The 21,519-nt window shown below is 41.6% G+C and overlaps 2 protein-coding genes across 8 annotated transcripts in view; both read right to left on the reverse strand.

Moving 5' to 3' along the window:
* LOC127625014 (zinc finger protein 501-like) overlaps positions 1-21,519 on the reverse strand; it is a 169,253-nt gene that overhangs the window by 133,432 nt on the left and 14,302 nt on the right. The window lies entirely within an intron of this gene.
* LOC127624992 (zinc finger protein 501-like) overlaps positions 1-21,519 on the reverse strand; it is a 231,025-nt gene that overhangs the window by 115,390 nt on the left and 94,116 nt on the right. Inside the window, exon 1 of one of the 7 annotated variants that reach the window (XM_052100010.1) lies at positions 1,550-1,607. The exons of 5 other annotated variants lie outside the window; for them this stretch is intronic. The gene's annotated coding sequence lies outside the window, so the exon portion shown is untranslated. Of the gene's footprint in view, positions 1-1,549; positions 1,608-21,519 lie in introns of those variants that run through there. One more of the 7 variants, XM_052100005.1, reaches the window with a different exon arrangement.

The following is a 21,519-nucleotide window of genomic DNA, read 5'->3' on the forward strand; positions in this document are numbered from 1 at the left end:
AAGATGTGGAAAAGATCAAAAGTGTGGCTAAATTTCATCAGGCTCCATGCCAACAGCACGTGATGCAACATTTGCGACAAGATAATTGCTGCCAAGACCGTCAACATGACAAATCAAGTCCTCCTCCAGCATGCCCACCACACGAGTCCTCCAAAACTACTGATGAATGCAGCGCCGCTATGACTGGGACTCTGACAGGTAAAGTTAATATTTAGCAAACAAACCAACAAAATAAATCGGCTAACTTGTAGTGGTACATGCTTGTGTACATGTTAACTTAACGTTTCTGTGTGCAGTGACATAGTCCTATAAACTGGGACCTACGTAACATTAGATATTGTTTGGATGTATGCTGTAGATAGCTAGCTAAATCTAAAGCTAAAAATGCTTTAAGGTTGACAGTAACTGATCAAGTTTAACTCACATTACACTAACAATCTTGATAAACCATACTTGTTATTAGGGTTGGCTGAATTTACAATTTAGCTTTCTTGTTGTTGTTTTTTCCTCTTCACATTAATGTTATAGCCTCTGGCCCTGCCAACCCTTGCATGAGGAGACCAGAAGGATCAGGAGATTCTTCGAGTCTATAAAAAAAATAAAAAAATAAACTAACTGAAAAAAAAAATGTTACGTACATTACCTAAAAAAAACTTTGGTTTTATTTATTTTTTTCAGTTAGTTGATATTTTTTTAGATCTTGTTAAAAAAGATTTCATAAAATTGGTATCAAAAAAAAGTTTAGGAACCGGTATCGAAGTCAAGGTCGGCATCACATTTGTTTTAATGATATATATATATATTATTATTATTTTGATCACTTCATTATTTTAATAGCTTTTTCATTTAGTTTGGAGTGCAGTTTGAATTTAGAAATGTATTTGATTTAAGTTTTTTGTTTTTTAAAAAATTAATTACATTTTCAATGTAAAATCACTAAAGCAAGAATATTCAATGGACATTTTACATGCACAAAGAGCTATATTACACAATAAAGTAAAGGTAAAATCAACAAAACATAATAATAAAAAAAAAAAAAAAAAAAAGAGTAAAAAAAAAATTTACATGGGTACAGGGTTTTTTTGTGAATATATGAGTTAATTAGACACAATTTTACAGGTAATAATCTTTAACACAAGTATGTTTAAATGACAGTTTCGGGTTATTGTTACAGTGAGATTGCTCCTCACTGTTAGGAAAGAATGATGCTGTTATTAAAACACATTAAAGAGCAAAAACCTCTGACATTTCCAGCGGACTTTATTTAATAATAGGATTAAACGGGCAGATTAAATTCATATCAAAATGAAAATGTATATCTGCCAACACGAGAATCTTAATTTAAAGTGCTTGAGTTTAGCCACAGACAGACAGAAAGTGTAAATAATCTACTGGTTCTCAACTGTTTTGTTGTTTTTCTCACCGTAACAAAACAAACTACATCAGACGATAATGAGCTTCTTTTAAAGTCATTAAAACACCAAAGAGATAAAAACAACATGTACAGAAAAATCTAAATCTGTCAATGTAAAACACACAAAACACGTACCGATTTTAGCGCTCAAACGGTGTTGTGGATCTCAGGTCTTCTTCTTCTTCTTGTGTTTTCTGCAACTTCTAGTGAATTTCCGCCTCCTGCTGGACTGGAGTGTTGATGCGTCGAAATAGTTGAAAAGCGACTGAGAGAGGAGTTGAACATCCCGAAGGAAACTAACTCTTAAAGGGGCAGGACTAACATTTCCAATACCTTTATTTTTACAGCAAAATAAACTTATAGCAGTTATTTAATAATGAAACAAAGATGATGATTCTAGAAGTTATTCAATATACAATTTTATCCCCCTTTCTCCCCAATTCAGGGGCGGAGTGGCAGTCGGGACGATCGGGACTTTTCCCGGTTGGCCGGCCGGCCGATGAATTTACGCGACCCGGCCCACAGATTATCCAAAACGGCCATGAGACATACGTGGCCGGAGCGGGAGGGCGCCGTTACAGAACTTTCATGGTCACAAATAAAAAAAATGACAATATATTTTGTTTGTTTGTTCTTAAATTAACGTAGAATGGGGAAAAAAAGCCTCCTGGGAATGCGTTTATCCAATGAACCGATTGCAGGTCAAGTCTATTTACAGAAATATAGGGAGATAAATGAGCCCCCTTGTCTAATGGCAATATGGCATGACCCAAAGATAATGGGATGCGCCAAACAGAGAGAAAGCGAGCAAGTTAGAGGTAAAGTACATTTTTTGACAGTCAGGATTAGCGTGGTTGATTGCTGTTTTAAAGTTACCCATGGAAGGCAAGAAGAGAAAGGAGGGGCCGAAAAGGCCAGAAAGAAGAAGAAGCGGATGCTGGAGGAGGATGCATCAAAGTGCTCAAGAATTACGGATTTATTCCGCCGAAATCAAGCGTCAACAAGTGCTGCAGGTGAATTGACAGAAAAACAGTTAGCGGGCCTCTAAATCATTGACGTTAGTGTTAGGCAAATGCCAATTGTTATAAAGGCTCCTTTGATATGAAACCGTAGCCATGGTAACAGTCCCGCAGTGAGCATTATAGTTAGTTGACCTGCTGCTATCGGCTGTTTGTGTGATCTGAGCTGTTATCTGAAAATATGTTTATTCCTGTTTGTTCGTGATGATTGATGCAGATGTAACATCCAGATGTTAGTAATTGACCTCAAAGTAAGTCTTTATAACATATTTGTGTTAACAGTAATCTGAACAGTGTTATATGATTCCGTGTCGTATGTAAATGCCCGGACATGGCCTGAAGCGATCGTTCTGTGTTCAATAGATCGCTAATAATGTTTAAAGTGTGATGATTCATTCTTTATTAATATGCAAATCATTGTTACTGGTTATTCATGATGTCTTGATGATACAATGTTAATTTGTTAAACTGTTATCACCCCGAACAAGTGATTAGAGTCATGTTTGTTGGAATGCTTTTCATGTTAGCTATGATGTTATTCATACATGGCAATTATATGTTATTAACACCCACTAATCGCTTATGTTATCCAGTAAAATCCCTTGTTTCTGTTTATTAGACTGTATATTTGGTACAGAAATGTCACTCAAGTGAATTAAGAATATTTTGGTTTCCTAATGTAATGATGAATGCCTGTTATTGTGTATATATTCAGTTTATTCATTACCTTTATTGTATTTCTTGTTTTCAGACTACAAAACCATATCCTTATGTACATCACTGAATTTACCTCTGTGGTCCATTCATCTACCATCAATACACAGTGATTAAGTTGAACATCTGTCTCCTCATCATTTGTGCTCTGACAGGCACCCAGGGGGGTTTACTCATCCATTAGTCAATCAGAACCTAACAGTGCAAAAGCCTCTACAACACCAATGCAATATAGAATGAGGTCAACATCGAATTTACAATCTAATGAGTTGTATTGTATTCTAGCTTGACTCGATTTTGGCAATGCATGTTTAATCACATCTAAAGGACATGCGATTTTTGAAATGTTATGGTTTAGGTGGTGTAATTAGCTTTCCCTTAAATTGAAATTGCCAAAATTGTTCACCAGATTTGCCTTTGTACAATAGAGGACTCTATTGTGCATGATGTGGGGGAAGATAAATAGGTCTTGATCATTTTTATATCACATCTAGATGTGTCAACATCAATTGACATGCATGTATCCCTGGACATGTCCTATCTGATCTTTCTCTGTCTTGAATGGAAAATATTATAATGCATTAACAGTGTATTGGAAGATTGGAACACATTCATTTTCTTCACACAGATAGTGCATTCAAAAATGTTCAATGTTAACATTGAAATTCATGTGCAGTGAGTGCAGCATAGCCAGACCTTTAAAAAAGAAAGTTGGTTTGGTTGGGAGGTGGGGGTGCATTGTTTACCCCCTAACACACAGCCTATATACTATCAGGGGAAAATGCAATTATCGTTATGCTGTAAAAAGTTTAATTTGTATGTGTGCCTGTTCTGTTTTTTCCACACAGTCTCAGAATTCAGTCAGACTCAGCCCAGCGATGATGCTGATGATCAGACAATGCTACAAGTATCATTATCACAACTATCATTAGTTCCTTTCGATGTGTATACAATGCTATTACTTTGATTTATACAAAAAAATATGTTCATATTTAAGGCTGGAAATTATGAATGTATAGATTGATATGTATAGCAGTTGAATGGCCTGTTTAGGCCTGTATTGACAATGTCTATATGATGTTACATTTCAGCATCTGTTTATTAATAGAAAACCCATAAAAGCTTTATGCTACGTTCACACCGGACGCGAATAGCGCGTCAAATTCGCGCCTACCGTGTCTAATTATACGCTTGACCACTTTGAATCCATTCGCGCATCAAGAGCAAAATTGACGCACGTAAAAAACAAAAGTTTGAAGCGAAATTTACGCGCGTGACGCGCGTCGGAGGCGAAACCCGTTGACGGCCATTTTTTACAAGATGGCTGCATGTTGATCGAGCATTCGTGGAGAGAGTCACCGCTCTGTATTTGCTCTGGAGAGCAGAACAGCGGCGTATGGGTCGTCGTCGCCGTACTTGGGTCCACCAGACCCTCCGGAGGAGTTCCCAGTTCGGCGAATTTCATCATTTGCTCCAGGAGCTGCGCCTGGATGACGGCCGCTTTCAGCGGTCTTCTGCTTGTCCCGCGCCCAGTTTGATGACCTGTTGTCCCGCATCGGAGCGAGGATCACCCTTCAGGACACCAACTACAGGCGCTCTATCCCAGCTGCGGAGCGCCTGTCCATCTGTCTTCGGTTAGTAAATGTATATAAAATGTTAAATAGGCTACAGTATATTAAATATATGTTAATTTACGCTATGCTAGCAATTTTTTTCAAACTGTGTGGTACGGATACCACTGTTGGTGCTCTTTCTAGTGATACTCAGTTAACTGCTGTAACGTTAACCTAAAAAATAAAATATTATTTTGGCAGACATGATAATGTCTCTATCTGTAAGCAATATGTAGTGCTCTTTCTAGTGATAACGTTACTCGGTTAACTGCTATAACCTAAAAATGATACTGTCATGTCTCTATCTGTAAGCAATATGTAGTATTGTACTTTACCTCCTGAGTGACAGCAGGCAGCTAGGCTCCTGATTGGTTAACGCGGCGCGAATTGACGCCAAAGTTCAGATTTGTCAACTCGGGCGGCAGACGCGAATTCGCGTCAAACGCGTGAATGCACAAAATGCACCATTCGCGCGTAACGCGCCAGACGCTCAATTCGCGTGAACTTGACGCGCGAATGAGGCGTATTCGCGTCTACCGCGCCGCGCTCTACGCCTCATTCGCGTTTTTTACGCACGTAACGCGTCTTTGCATTGACTTAACATTGAAATCACTCGCGCCTGACGCTCTATTCGCGTCCGGTGTGAACGTAGCATAAAACCTACACTTTTGTCAGTAATGTGCATTTGTCTAGTGCCGTCTAGTGATCAGGTTTCATATTTCCGTTAAATCCTTCCCAAATGCTTAGACTTGGCTGGCGTTAGAACAGATGGAGGAATTCAAGAAACATAGCATAATCTGGGTCTTCATCCAGATAAAAAAAATAGATTTATTTTTTTAAATTGACATACATTTTGTTTGTGTTATTGATATATGGGGGGTTGGTGTTGCGTTGGGCCGGTGGTGGGCCGGTGCGGTAAGAATTTTCCCGGTGGATTTTAGTGCCCCACTCCGCCCCTGCCCCAATTTGACATGTCAAATTCCCATTGATCTTTAATTCCTCATGGTGGCACAATTACACGCCTCAATCCGGGTGATGAACCTCAGTTGCCTCCGCTTCTGAGACAATCAGCCACCGGCACCGGAACCAGTTTTGAAGTGGGAAGGTCACAAACTGATCTGATTGTGATGTCATCAAAACAACATTCCTCAGTCAATATGTCCAATTTATAATATAGTTATTGTCCATTTATATTATAGAACTGGATAACTGATGACGTCATAACAGTGAAGCCACTGTGCCACAATATTGCTATATCCAAACATTGATTTAATAGGAAATCACCTCATTTTAGTGAGTAAACATTGCTCATATAATCACTGATTTTATATCTGCATGCACATCCCTTCAACTCAAACGTCCTACACGTTAAATTATATAAAGTCGTGAAATTTTCCTGTTTCTTGAAAGCCTGAACGACCCTAAAAAAAATCTAGTTCTAGCAAACAAGATGCAAACTTGCCACAAATCTTCCACTCATTATTTCCACATGCAAATGAGCTTGTGATACGCTGCAAATGTTTGCCAGATGTTTGCAGCTCTTCACCGGTAGTGGTGAACCTGCAGCTCACCTTTGGCAGCAATGGACAATTTGACACATGATTGCTAAAATGCTCATTTGCATGTGAAAATGATCATTGGTTTTAAAAGATGCATTTTTAAAGTTCACACTGTACAAGACAAACACTGTGTAATTATTGCTAGTAATTTGCCTGTTTCAGTCATCTTTTCTTTCTTTTTTGTGCTGTCTCACAGAAAAGATTAATGTAATCTGAATTTCTTTTCATCATTGATGTAATTTATATAGTAGGAAAGTATCTGATCCATTACTCACAGTAGATAAAGCACAATATAAGAATGTGAACCACCAATAAAAAAATCAACAAGAACATCAACATAGGGGCGGCTGCGGCTCAGGTGGTAGAGCGGGTCGGCTGCTAATCGCAGGGTTGATGGTTCGAATCCTGGCCCACACGACTCCACATGCCGAAGTGTCCTTGGGCAAGACACTGAACCCCAAGTTGCTCCCAATGGTAGGTTAGCGCCTTGCATGGCAGCTTTGCCACCATTGGTGTATGAATGTGTGTGTCAATGGGTGATTGGGACACAGTGTAAAGCGCTTTGGTAACCTCTGAGGTTAGAAAAAAGTGCTATATAAGTGCAGACCATTTACCATCAAGAAGAAGAAGATCTGAAAATTTGAGTGCTCAGTTCGGTATGTGGCTCAACTTGTTTAACTTCATTTGTGATATTTGTATTTACTTTGATGTATATTTTCTGTGCATGTTGTTTTTATCGCTTTGTTATTTTAATGACTGTAAAAGAAGCTCATTATAATCTGATGTAGTATGTTTTGTTACTGGTCTTATGCAAGAGTCATAATGTCTCAGCTTCGTAAGTGTCATAAGTGTTCTGTTGTTGGCTGTAAAAGTGAACATAAGAGTCTTCATGCACTCCCGGCATCAGAGCCACTGAAGATGCGGTGGACAAGATGGGCTGGTAATCTGGCATTTTCCCGGTGGGCCAACGCACTTTGGGGCCGATCAGGGGTAGACTGGCCATCGGGCAGAATGGGCTGCGATAAGCTAAAATGAGCCAACGCGTTATACAGAACGGACCACAAAACGGCGCCGTGATATGCAGAAAAGGACAGCGAACACTCCCCCGCTCAACATTTGGGCCAATTGCCATGTAAAATCTCGGGCCGATTTCTCTTCCCAGTCCAGCCCTGCCTGCACTCCGGTATTCACGCTGTCAGTCATATAGTTTCTGATTTGTTGTTTCTGTAGTAACCGAAGCATGAGCTGTAAAAGGGTGCGGGGAGCAGCAGCTCATTTGCATTTAAAGAGACACACACGGAATCCACGTGTTTTTGATTCCACCCAAAAAGATGCATTTATAACATGGTATAATAAATTATCCGTGGGGTATTTTGAGCTGAAACTTCACAGACACATTCTGGAAACACCTGAGACTTATATTAAATCTTGTAAAAAGGGGCATAATAGGTCTCCTTTAAGTTAAAATTTGTGAGGTTAAATTTTAGGAGAATTTATATAGTTTCCCTTTATTTATTTTACATTGACTACTTCACTCGACCAACTTCACAATAAATCACTTTCATATTTTATAGATTTTAACTTTAGTAAAGTGTTTTGTTCATTTATACACTGATACTCACGTGATCCTGTAGAAGATTCTGCATCACAGAGAAATTAATAGATTTTAAAACTGTTAGTACACTCTTAAATACTGTTTTGTATTAACGAAGAATATACAGTAAATGCACCTGAAGTGAGGATGAGCATGACCCTGGCAGAGTCTCAAGATGCAGCCATACGAACAGCTCCTCCCAGACTGGCAACTGGGAGGAAGTTGACCCCAGCTGATGCTGTAAAGCAAGCACAATCCGCACTGAGACATGGAGACATAGTAGGACAGGTGCAACAAGGAAGAGGTGGGCTTGGACTAGGGACAAGTCGACCTGCATGGCACAAGGCAACACCTGCAGAGAGGAGAAAAATGGTAGTTGCAGAGGTCCGGCACCAACAGGAAGCAGAGAGATGTGCAAAGGCAGTGTCACAAGACAAGCAGGGCCAGTGGACTAACTGGGAAAACCTGGAGCACCATAAGCTCACTTGGAAAGATCTGTGGGAGATGGAAGGAAGCCAAATCAGCTTCAACATCAGGGTCACCTACGATGTTCTTCCGACACCCAAGAATCTTAACCAGTGGTTTGGAGATGATCCAGCATGCCCTCTCTGTCAAACCCCAGCAACTCTCAGGCACATCCTCACTGGCTGCAAAATCAGTCTGTCCCAAGGCCGTTATACCTGGAGGCATAACCAAGTCCTACGCCAACTGGCATTCATTCTGGAAGGAAGGCGATCTTCCATTAATGCCCTCCCTCACCCAACATCTGGACACTCATCCACTATCCCCTTTGTGAGAGCAGGGCAGGGCCCAGTGAAACCAGCTGCAAGAGTGGATAGCACCCCCTTGGATGCCGCACGGGACTGGAAAATGCAAGTGGATCTAGATCAGCAACTCAAGTTTCCACCTGAGATTTTAAACACCAAGCTCAGGCCGGATCTTGTATTGTGGTCAACTTCACAGAAGTCCCTGTTCATCGTGGAACTATCTGTACCATGGGAGGCTGCAGCGGGAGAAGCGTATGAACGGAAAAAACTGAAGTACACCGATATAGCTCTTGAGGCAAAACAACAAGGCTGGCGTACACGGGTACTTCCGGTAGAAGTTGGATGTAGAGGATTTGTGGCCACATATATAGCCAGCCTCCTGAAGGGGGTGGGAGTTCAGGGACAGGCCTTCAGGAAATCCATCAAATCAATGTCGAAGGCAGCAGAGCGAAGCAGCAGGTGGATCTGGATAAAGAGGAAGGACCCCAACTGGACTGCAAAGTACAATAAAGAGGAGTAAAAGCAGAAGGGGGCTCATCTGGGATGCCAGGTGTTGCCGTTGAGTCCTCTGGAGGTGTCGTGGGCCTATCAACGAAACACCGGTGAAGGAGGATGCCCACCTGAAGACCCTGATGATGTTTTTACCCCTCTCCCCATTTAAAACAAGGAAGTGCTGATTATTAGGGATATTAACATCAAGTCCTAGAAGCTGAACTAAACTTAAATTCTGTCATAATTATTTGACCTCCTGTTGTTCCAAACCGACATGAATTTATTTCTGTGGAACACATAAAGAGATTTTAGGCTGAATGATATTCTCAGTCACCATAGTTACGACCCCAGTGTGGGTCATATTGTGTGGGTTCGGTTGTTTTTGTCACTTGTTTTGTAGGTTGGAGTTGGAGTTGGAGTGAGTGACGTCATGATGACTGATGGTTTACACCTGTGCTAGAGCTGATGCCGGCAAACTAAAGCAGCTCCCTTCGGTCATGACTCCGCGCTCTCCCCTCGTGCCATTTTGTTGTTGTCCTAGTTATTGTCTTGTTCCCGTTTTGGTCTATTCTCTTACTGTATTACTTTTACTTTAATAAATGTTATTCCTTTTTGCACATGTTGTGGCAAAAAGAATCATTAAACAAATATGCATCAAGATAAGAGACGTGAAGGTCCAAATTATATTTTAAAAGATAGTTTATCCTTTTAAAAGAGGTTTGTTCACAAAAATACCGCGACAGCTACCTCGCAGTAGGAACAAAAACCCTAACTCACACAGAAAACACATGGCCTATTTATACCCCCGTCCTCAAAGTCCCCTCTTCCGTAATTTTCCACTGATCCCACTAAAACCGGATTTTAACTGGTCTTAGAAATACCAATGGCTCTTCTAAGCCCCCCCGGGTTTTACGATCCTTACATCTGTGAGGTCATAATAGGCCATATAAACACTATCTTGTCCTGAAGACAGTGGTCCTTTGTTGAATCCGTGAAACTCAACAGAAAGGCTGTATTTATGGCTAAATAATCACTCTGTCTTTCCCGTACTCATATTGAGGAGTTCAAAAGGCTTTTTCCCTTGACCATCTGTTTTACTGTGTGTGTGTGTGTCTCTGTGCCTGTCAGGTGAAAAAGAAAATACTTAGAGGAGAGAAATTGAATCGAAAGAAAATCCACATAATGCCTTAAAGAAAGTAAAATATAAATTTTCCACAACAATTCCTCCTCTTTATCATTCTCTGATAAACGATTTGGTTTTCATTAACATTAGTTTTGACTAAAAATAAAATATAACAAAATAAGAATAAAACATTACTCAACATCAAACCCATAAATGGTTACAATCATTTCAAGTCTTTACATCACAGTTATACTCTTCATGTCTGATTTTTGTATACCCGATCACTCTACTTGAACATTGTTATTGCTTTTCCTGGCTGAGAATCAGATCCTCAGTCATCTCAGACATAGTTTAAAGCATCACTCTCGTCACTCTCATAATCATCACATTTGTGTGTCTCATCTATTGGATAAACGGTCAGTTTTACTGTTTGTATGGACGTCCCAGCCCTGACCAATCTCTGTACTGAGTTGGAAATACATCTCATAATGCATGGCAAGCAGAACAGAATCAGAATTCCTAACACTGCAATTGGCAAAACAGTTTCTATTACCCAGTACATCCATCCTCCCCATAAAGACATAATCCACCCGGCCCACTGGTTGTCAGTCCTTTCATATTATTTTACGGCCTCTCTCATGTGTTCAATTATGTGGGTTATATTATCACTGTAATCAGGAATGTTAAAACAACAAGACACCCCCAGCATTTTACAGACTCTGCCCCTTTCTGCCGTAAGTGTATCAAGAACTAAACGGTTCTGAATGACTGCGTCCCTCAGTTGCCTCATTTCATCACTTATCAATGTCTCTGGTTATGGCTGCACAAATAGCTTTATTCTTTACACCGGCCTTATTACTCCTCCTGAGTGACCTGACACTTGCACCTGGTGTTTGGGCTCGATCTTGGAACTTGTTGTTGAATTTGTTGTTGTTGTTGCTGCTTAGGCTCCTCCTCCTGTTGCCCTTCCGATAAGGGTGGAACTCTCCTGCAGTGCTTAGCGTGCACCCAAGTAGCTCTCTCTCCGACCTTCCCCGCCGTGTGTGTTGTCATCAAGACTTGGTACGGTCCTCGCCACCGTTTCGCCCTCCAGTTCTTCCTTCTCAGGTCACGAATTACCATGTAATCCCCGGCCTGATCTTATGCAGGAACGTCTCAGCAACTCTTCCCTGGCCAGCTTTGACCTGCACAGACATGTTGGATAACAGACACGACATTTCTTTGCAATAATTCAACATCACACATTTTCACACACATCCGTTGATGGAATCCTGCGTTTTCCCCCCTCTATTCCCATGAATGGTGGTTTACCAAAGAGAATTTCGAATGGGCTCAAATTTGTTTTTACTCTCTTTCTCATTCTCATGTACATTAACACAGTTGGGAGTGCTTTTACCCATGAGAGTCCGGTTTCCTCACAACACTTTGCCAGTTTGTTCTTTACAGTTTGGTTCTCACGCTCCACAGCGCCTCCGCTGGCGGCTCGATAGGCACAATGTGGTCTCATATCAATTCCTAAGAACTGACCCACCTGCATTATTGCCTCATTGACAAAATGTGTTCCATTGTCGGAACTGATTTTTCTTGGAATTTCCCATCTCGGAACAATCTCAGTCAGCAGAGCCTTGGCTACTGCCACTGTCTTGTTTCGAGGTTGGGAAGGCCTCGACCCATTTGGACCACATGTCAACCATTACCAGGCAATATTTCTGCTTCCCACAAGGGGTTAATTCAATGAAATCCATCATTAAGTACTCGAACGGCTCTTCTAGGGCTGGCTGGGATACCAGCTGTGTTTTAACGCCTAGTGCCACATTGTGTGTATTACAAATAACACATCTTTTGCAAAAATTCTCAGCTGAATATTGTGAAGCCCTTGGTAAACCACAATTCTTTCATTTGTGCAATCATTCCCCCTTTTGACGCATGATCTAAACCATGCGTCAATTTAGCATAATGTTGAAAGAAATGTTTGGGTAAACAGGGCGTTCCATCAACTGATGTCCACACTCCACCTACAAGGCTGCAGCCTGACGCCTTCCAGGTGTTTTTCTCAGCTCCTGTGGAAAAAGACTGCATGCTCTGTAAACAAGGAGAAATGTTGAAGTTAATGTCGACTTGTGCGCAAGTGGCGCTTTTACTAGTATCTTTAGTCTGATCCGCTGCCGCTGCTTTTGCAGCCATATCAGCTCTGCCGTTTCCTGTTGAAATGAAACCTTTATCATTAGTATGCGCTGCACACTTACAAATCGCAATTTTGTCTGGCAACAGAATGGCCTCGAGGAGGTCCGATACTAGAGACGCGTTTAGTATCGGGCGCCCATCTGATTTCAAAAACTTTCTGTGTTTCCACAAAGCACCAAAGTCATGCGTGACTTACATGCTTCAGTCAGCGCGACCAGTTCAGCTGCCTGCGCAGAATAATGTGATGGTAATTTGCCAGACATCAGAGTTTCAAATTCAGTCGTTACTGCATAACCAACTTTATTCTGTCCTGTTTGTTGATCTTTTGATGCAGACCCATCAACAAACAGGACATTGTCACAATTATCCAACGGTACGTCTAAAAGGTCTGGACGTGGTGTGCACACCTGTTCGAGCGCTGACAGACAACAATGATGTTCCTCGCCATCCTCCTGTGTGGGCAGGAGGGTGGCAGGATTCAAAGTTGTGCATCTTTTCACAGTTATGTTTGGCATGATTGCACTTTCATGTTATCAAACGCTTCCTCAGCCCCACTTGTCCAAACAAGTCTGTCACATGACCTCAGCCCTTTCCCTGTCGTTAGGGCTCGCAAGGGCTGTTCAAAAATGGCATAATTAGGAGTGAACGTACGGCAGTAAGCGCACATCCCCAAGAATGACAGCATTTGTTTCTTTGTAACTGGTTTTGGCACCTCTTTTATGGCCCGCACCCCTTTCTCAGACAGTGTTTTGCTATTAGGTTTGATAACATGCCCCAGGAATGTCACTTCCTGTTTCAAAAACTGCAGCTTTGAAAGACTGACTTTGTGCCCCTCCTGCTCCAAATGCTTCAGGAGAGTCACAGTGTCAGAAATGCAGGTAGTTTTATCTTTGGCACAAATTAATAAATCATCAACGTATTGTAATAAAGCCGTTCCAGCCGTCAAAGTCAGAGGCTCAATACTTCTCCGAAGGGGCTCGTTATAAATAGTTGGGGATTCACAGTATCCCTGACACAATCTCGTATAGCCTCTATTATTGAAATCAAACGCAAACCAAAACTGGCTTTTTTCCTCCACTGGGACGCTAAAGAAAGCATTAGCTAAATCCACCACAGTGAAATACGTTGCATCTTGCGGAATTTGTGACAAAATAGTATAAGGGTTTGGCACTCCTGCTGCCCTGGCAATGACAGCTGAATTTACAGCCTGTAAATCCTGCACAAATCGCCACTCTGTTGGCTGACCCTTATCTCTGATCTTTTATACAGGGAAAATTGGTGTGCGTACTGGTGAATCATTGCATGGTATAATTATTCCCTCCTTCAACAGAGAATCAAATACTGGCATTATGCCCTTGTAATGGTGTGAAAAATTTATAATTCATCAAACTTTGTTAAATAGATGGGTTGCTTCTCAATCAGATGCAGAGCGAGATTGAGCAAGGGATGATCCACATTTCATTAAGGTGGGGGAGGTTGGAATATTAAATCAACACCAGCATTTAATTTAACATACAGCGCCCAGCAATTAGTCTTTGTGCTTATCGAACATTATAATAGCACTACATCCCTGTACTGCGTGAGTTTGATTAGAAAGATGTGTTGTGTTCTTTTGTGTTACTGATTTGGTATGAACCCTCTTTCTTCAATCAATGGTATATTCCTCACGTGTTGAAATCTTCAGTTTGCGGGAAGCACTCTGAAGAGAGGTATGTTTCTCCGTTAATGGACAATTCAAACAAGGTTTTAGAGCATATTAAATAGAAGTTATTATGAAATCAGAACAAAATATGGTGGTAATACTGTTGGTGACCCTGTTGTGTGTTAAATAGATGGTTCTTCATGTTTAATATAGTACATAAACTGTATTGCTTTAAACGTGCGATTGTGTCATATTTCTATGAACTGTTTACATTTTAAGTATCAGTTAATGCCCTGTGTTGGTTTTCATGGGTATGAGGATGCCTGTTAATGTTGATTTGGGTTTCACTTAATTTCATTTTGATGAGAAGAGTGGTTAATCTGTCTGCACCGAGTGAAATGCGCGCCAGTAATCAGCGGTGCATTTTGGGTAATGTAGTTCATGACTTAAAGCTGAAACTGTAAATTGTTACTTTGATATTGTAAGTTGCCTGCGTATTAGAAATATGGGACAATGTACTAACTGAATGATGTATTTGCAGATTGTCAATCCAGAACAGATGTTTGTAACACTGTCCCATTTTATGCTTGCAGGTATGAGTTGTTGCATTCATTTTGTCATTATTGTTTCATTAACTTTCAGAATTCATAAATCTTATTAGTTCTACATAAAAAATATGCCTTTGGTGTTATGCATTTTATTAAATGGAACAATTTAAGATACTGTAAAGAAAATACATCTTGTAATATGGAGTTTTGCGGGAAGCACTCTGAAGAGAGATTGTCAATCCAGAACAGATGTTTGTAACACTGTCCCATTTTATGCTTGCAGTAAACACACAAAAGTAAAAAGGCATTGCTGGCGTTTCTCTTTATTTGGGGCTGATCCTGTGGTGCGTCCAGTGCTCCGCTACACCCTGCAATGTCTCACGTTTGAGGGATATTGCGCCTGACACGGTTTGTAATCAGATTTTGGGGTGACTACAACCGCTCGCGATCCCTTTATCAAACCCACATCGTACTTGTGTTTTGCCCATAATTTTAAAGGTATTTCTGCCAGAGAAATATCAATTTCTGACGCAGAAATATCCCCCACCCCTGTTTTGTCACACCATTGTTCACAATAGCGGTTACAGTTCTCAAAACCTGCACATTAAAATCACAGTTTGATTTAAATGCTCCAACACTTTTGCTCTGTGCTATGTCTGTATCAATTTTAACCCAGTCTGTAGCCTGTAAACAGTCATTCACAAAAGCGCCAATTCTGCCCACTGTTTATTTGTGCTCTTGGACACAGATAAATGAGGGACACTGTGTCCTGCTATTAAATAACACTGCAATTGTTTTTCATTCAAACACGCATACAACGCACACACATTTTCTGTCCAGAAAATCTTGTCAAATTTCACACTTTCATTCTTCACTCCACTAAACCAGGTTTCTTCATAGTGTAAATCACGTTCGTTTACGACATGTGACGTACAGTGCATTCTATCAGGAGTAATAAACTCTGTGTTGACTGGTGTTATTCGATCTTTAGCCAATTTCAAAATCATCTCTGCCCAATCAACATCATTTATCTGCCATTCGTAAGCCCACTGTGGCTCAAATTTAGAACATTTAATTTGTGGCGCTTCTTCAATTTTGATTCCGGAGAAATCAGCACAGAGGATCAAATTTAATTCACACATTAAATCTCTGGCCATTAGAGGCGCGGGACAATTGGCCGACCAGAGAAACTCGTGTTTCAGAGTTCGACCTCCCTCTGTCTCACACTCTAAGGGCTCGGCGAATTGTTCAGAGATCATATGGCCCGAAGCTGAAGTGCTTTCATACACTTTTCCTGTCATTTTCGGCACACATGGCAAGTCACATGGTCGTAAAGTGCTAATTGAAGCTCCCGAATCGACCAGAAAGTTAATTATTACTCCCTCGACTATCATTGGGTATTTTTGGCATTTGAGAAAACCCTGTGCTTTTGTACATTTTCAAACATTCATCGGAAACACTGCTCAAAATTTCATCATTCACAACATTGCTCAAAACACACAAAGATTTGCAAGCAGATTCTTCATTGCAGATAGCAGAGAGTAAATCAGTGTATGTGTTTGTGTGTGTGTTGTGTTTGCGTGTTAGTAATAAATGGTCACTTCCCTGTCTTGTGGTCAGCCACTGATCGCCTCGAACCAGACCCTCTCCGCTCCACTCTCCGCTCCTCTCGCTTCAATCCGACTTCAGATTCGGGCATAAACTGCTCCAATGCCCGTCTCTCCTGCACACTCTGCATACGGTACAGTCTCTGAGCGTATGGTTGTTTGTAGCGCACACATAGCACCGCCATTTCCTTCCTCTCGCCTTTTGTTGAGTTTCAGGCTTGTTTGTTTCACGCTGCACAACTGCCATTTTGAGTGGTTTTCGGTCTTTCTTTTCCTGCAGTTGATCTTCGGCGTGTATAGCGTGCATCAGGGCTGAAGTTAAGCGCCCGTTCTTCCACTCTATGTAACTTGCCTTCGTTCCTCTTGAAAGTTCTGGTCTCAGTTCTTTTAGAAAATAACTTAGAAGGCTTTCCCACGTACTTGGTTGATTCCCTCTGTCCTTCTCCCTTTCTTCTTCGTTGCCCATGGCACTGAGGATTTTGCCGCCACCTGTTGTACTGGCGGTGAAGGTGCTCGTGGGAATTCTTGCACTTGTGCATCTCGTGCTGCTACTTGTGCTGGTCTTCGGATCGGAGAGCAGTCGAGATCGTGGTCCAGTTTCAGGGCTTTCAGCTCCGCCACGGGGTAGTGATGTTTATATGCCGGCGGCGCAGAGACAATCTCGGTTACATTTTGGAAAACACAAACACACAGTTTATTAGTAGCATGATGCTCTGGTGGAGCAGTTTTTTTTATACACACATCCTCATTCATTCCTTTGCACAATTCATTCATCGTTTGCTTTCGTTCTCTTCTGTCAGCTTCCTCAATCCAACAATCTATAGTCTGCTCACATTCTTTACACACATGACGAAAACAACCGCAACAACTCTGCTGCTTTTCACTGCTTTTGTTTACTGACTTTTTTACAACATTCAGTCTTATTTTGCTCAGTGGTCCTCCTTCAGGAAAACCATGATATTTGATCAACTTTTCTATATCCAGCATACATTTATCTCCGTAATTCTTTTTCATTTGACCGAAAACTGGTGTGTAAAAATTATCTAGTTTAGGCCTACTGTTAGATCCCATATTGGCTGATATCTATCTCTCCTGGATTTTCCCTTCGACACACGTCTAATAATCTGTCAAACGTCTTCAACAGATCTGATTTTGTCACCTCAAGTCGGCAAGGGTAGCAAATATGCTCTGTGTGGCTCTTCCGTCCACCTTTTTACGAGCTAGTTTTTCGGCATAAAACTGACCGACTTCCTCAGGTTACAATTCACCCCTCGAAAAACCTTCTCTGCCCGTACCAAAGAGATAGTTCCAGCCACTATAGTTCACTCACAGTCATATCAAATTACACCACCCAAAATAAAATAATTTTACTGTCTCTTACCGAGATGCTTTTACTGCCACCGGGTTCTTTCTGATCTCAGTCGAGTCACTCCTGGCCCTGAAAGCAGTTTGGCCCTTCTCTCTCAATTTTTGAGGTAAGACCGGAAGCCTGGTGCTTCTGGGATGATCAGTCATCAAATCTGCTGTCTTCAGGACCAGAAGAAACTGCTGTGAGATCCCAACTTCTGACACCAATTGTTGTGGCAATAACAATCATTAAACAAATATGCATCAAGATAAGAGACGTCAAGGTCCAAATTATATTTTAAAAGATAACACATGGCCTATTTATACCCCCGTCCTCAAAGTCCCCTCTTCCGTAATTTTCCACTGATCCCACTAAAACCGGATTTTAACTGGTCTTAGAAATACCAATGGCTCTTCTAAGCCCCCCCCGGGTTTTACGATCCTTACATCTGTGAGGTCATAAAAGGCCATATAAACACTATCTTGTCCTGAAGACAGTGACCCGTGAAACTCAACAGAAAGGCTTTATTTATGGCTAAATAATCACTCTGTCTTTCCCGTACTCATATTGAGGAGTTCAAAAGGCTTTTTCCCTTGACCATCTGTTTTACTGTGTGTGTGTGTGTGTGTCTCTGTGCCTGTCAGGTGAAAAAGAAAATACTTAGAGGAGAGAAATTGAATCGAAAGAAAATCCACATAATGCCTTAAAGAAAGTAAAATATAAATTTTCCACAACACACACCACTTTAACGTGTCATCTCCTTCTTTGTCGCGGCTTGTGGGCCGGCCGTGACACCATTTACATTCATTCATCTTTTTCAAATGCCTGGCCAATAAAACCGAGTCATTATTCGGTTCAGTGTTTTCCTCTCCCCTAAGTGACATCGGATTATAGTGAGCCACCTGGAATTTCCCTCGATGCAGTATTAAACGATGGGTTATATTCTCTTTTGTTTAAGCGTCCTGCGTCACTCGATACAACCGCTGTTTTATTATGGCAAAAAAAGGATATCAAAGTGCGAAGTTTGGCTGAAGACGCTGACCATCAATGACTTTCACTTGGTCAAGGGCATGCCTGAGGTTTCATCTCTAGACTGCTCTAGAGGGAAATCCCTTTCAGGAAACCCCCAAATGGCAGGAGGGTTGAAGCCTCCCACTCCCCACATCATCCTGATGTGGAGTTGATGAAGCCTCCCCTGCAAAAACATCACATATTTCACATCTGGCTGCTTTCTTGCAGAACCCATCTAGCCAATTAGTTCCCAGAATTAGGAGATGGGTGAGGCGCACCCCTGCGGACGGGAAGAAGGCTTCGGCAGCGAGATTCCAAGCCTCCGTGGTACTGGGATGGGCTGTGGGAAGAGAGCAGAGTGAAAGAAGAGGGAGAAGAGATTGATGAAAACACAGGGGGAGGGGAGAGAAAGTAAGAGGGCTTGTCCACCCTGTGGTACACCATCAGTTGGACAGCTTCCCCCAGCAATGCCGGGTGGTGGCACTGGACCCACTCTGCCATTCCTTTCTGTAGCCGATGGATCAGCTGCACCAGCACCACTCGGTCGACAACTCTCTCGACGTCGTGGTCCTTCCAGCAGGCATCTCGGGACCGTTGGGTGATGGCAAACAGGCGGCCGGTCCCCTCTAACTTCATCGTACGGAAGAGCTAATGGAATTGCTCTGGACTGCAACCAACCCATTACAGGATGGTCTTCTTCAGGTCATTGTAAACCAGGAGACGATCCACCGGCAGGTGTTGAGCTGCAAGTTGGGCTTTAAAGAACAAAAAGGGAATGAGCCTAGCCACCCACTGTGCATGCGGCCAACCCCAGATCACGGCGCCATGCCCGAAGTGGTCCAGGAAGGCTTCTGGATCATCTTCCGGCCCCATCTTCATGAGTGTGGGCAGGGGCATGGGGTCTGCTGTGTAGCAGGGGTGTGTAGACTTTTTATAACTATGTACATGCTAGTGGTCGACCTATATATCACAGAGACTGTTACATTTTCCCGTTTGGCCAATTTGTTTCTTGATGGTGCCGAGAATTGCCTGCTTGCATGTGAAGCGACTGAGGTATGTAAAGCGACTGAGACATAAAACGACCAGTCACGGTTCATTTTGTTGTTACGTGTCATCATGTTACAACAAAAATAGACACAGTCTCATTTAAATGGTCTGCATGTCAGAGCCGCAACAGACATGTTTAAGCTCATAATGTTAAAGTGCTAGTTTCATTCTCGCTTTCTCCTCAACAGTTCAACTTGTAACTTTTAATTGAATTGTCTAATGATAAAAAGGCAAATATCAATAAAACTAATACCATATAACGTCTGCAAATATCTCTTTTTAACAGATGTAATACACAAACCTTACAAAACTTGAGCAGATCCAGTTTCCTGGCGAATGCTCATAAATCTTCCTCTGAAGCACATATTCTATCAGCCTCTCCTCAACAGTTCCCTGTAACTTTTAAGTTTCTTTTCTAATGATAAATATATATATATATATTTTCGATTTAACGCGTTAATTCAGTGCGATTCATTTGACTAAAAACAATTAATCGCAATGCCCGCACTGATATGGAAGATTCCTGAGAAATGCAAGCTTGTAGTACCACCTGTTTATTCCAGAGGGCAGTAAGTGAAACTTCAGCTGTGTGGCAGTTTATACAGTGAAGAAAAACACCCTTGAGCAGCAGAACAACACAAACATGCGTTACGTTCATGTGTTCAAAACACTTGGAGCGCAAATCCGAACTAAGAGATCTCAAGATGTTTTCTAAGTATTAAACTATATTTAACTTGACACAGTGACCTAAAAATTGTATGTTTATGATGCAACACCCAAGACGCTACACAAGCATGACTGACGCAGGTATAAATTGACGGTCCTTAAACAAGCCCTCATAATAAATCTTCAACTGATTGACAAATTCTCTTGTGAAATGGTTTGCTGTGAACTGTATGCCAATGATTGACTTATGATCAATAATTTGTTTTCATGAAATCTGACTATGTGATATACTTTTGACAGTGTGAGCACTTAAGCACTACTTAAAAATATATTTTGTTGCATTATCTCTTCTTCTGGAGTGTGTACGCAGCTAAAGGAAAAAGCCTTTAGCTGCGTACACACTGCCAGCGACTTTGTCGCTGCAAGTCGCCAGTGGCTGGCGGTGAAGTAGCTAGTGGGTGTTCCCACTACTGGTTGCCTAGTAACGTTTATAAATGACATTCACGGATGCCATTCCATTGCTGTTGACAGCGAATCTCTTTTCTTGCCACTAAAAACAAACATTTTGGAGGGAAAAGACTAAATATAAATGGAATCGGTACATAAAATGCTTTATATCAAAGATGAATGAGAAACAAGGCATGCTGTTTGTCATAGCGGCTGTTTATCTCCGGCGAAAATGCAAACGCCGGTCTGTCTGGGTCCATAAAATCCTCGCGATCTCAGATACACCTTTCCATGCAGTATTTTTCTTAAAAATGTCCTTGTACGTGGGAAGAGACATATCATAGAGCACTGGGAAATTTCTAACAGCAAGAATTATCCTTTCATCCATCTTTCCGTTACTGCAGGAGCTGAGAGAGAGAAGGATCACGTGAGCTCTCCCGTCTTCTCTCCTATTGGCTGTCGCTTCCGTTAGTCGCTCCAAAGTTGAACTTTTCTTTAGCCCACATCTAGCGCCAACGGTCGCGACAGCTCGTGTCGCCGGAAGTCGCTGTGCTCGCATTGAAAATGAATGGTATTGAGTCGATGTCGCTGGCAGTGTGTACGCACCTTTTGAACTCCTTAATATGAGTACGGGAAAGACAGAGGGATTATTTAGCCATAAATAAAGCCTTTTGTTGAGTTTCACGGGTCACTGTCTTCAGGACAAGATAGCGTTTATATGGCC

This window comes from Xyrauchen texanus, chromosome 31 (genome assembly GCF_025860055.1).
Source record: "Xyrauchen texanus isolate HMW12.3.18 chromosome 31, RBS_HiC_50CHRs, whole genome shotgun sequence".
NCBI classification, from domain to species: domain Eukaryota; kingdom Metazoa; phylum Chordata; class Actinopteri; order Cypriniformes; family Catostomidae; genus Xyrauchen; species Xyrauchen texanus.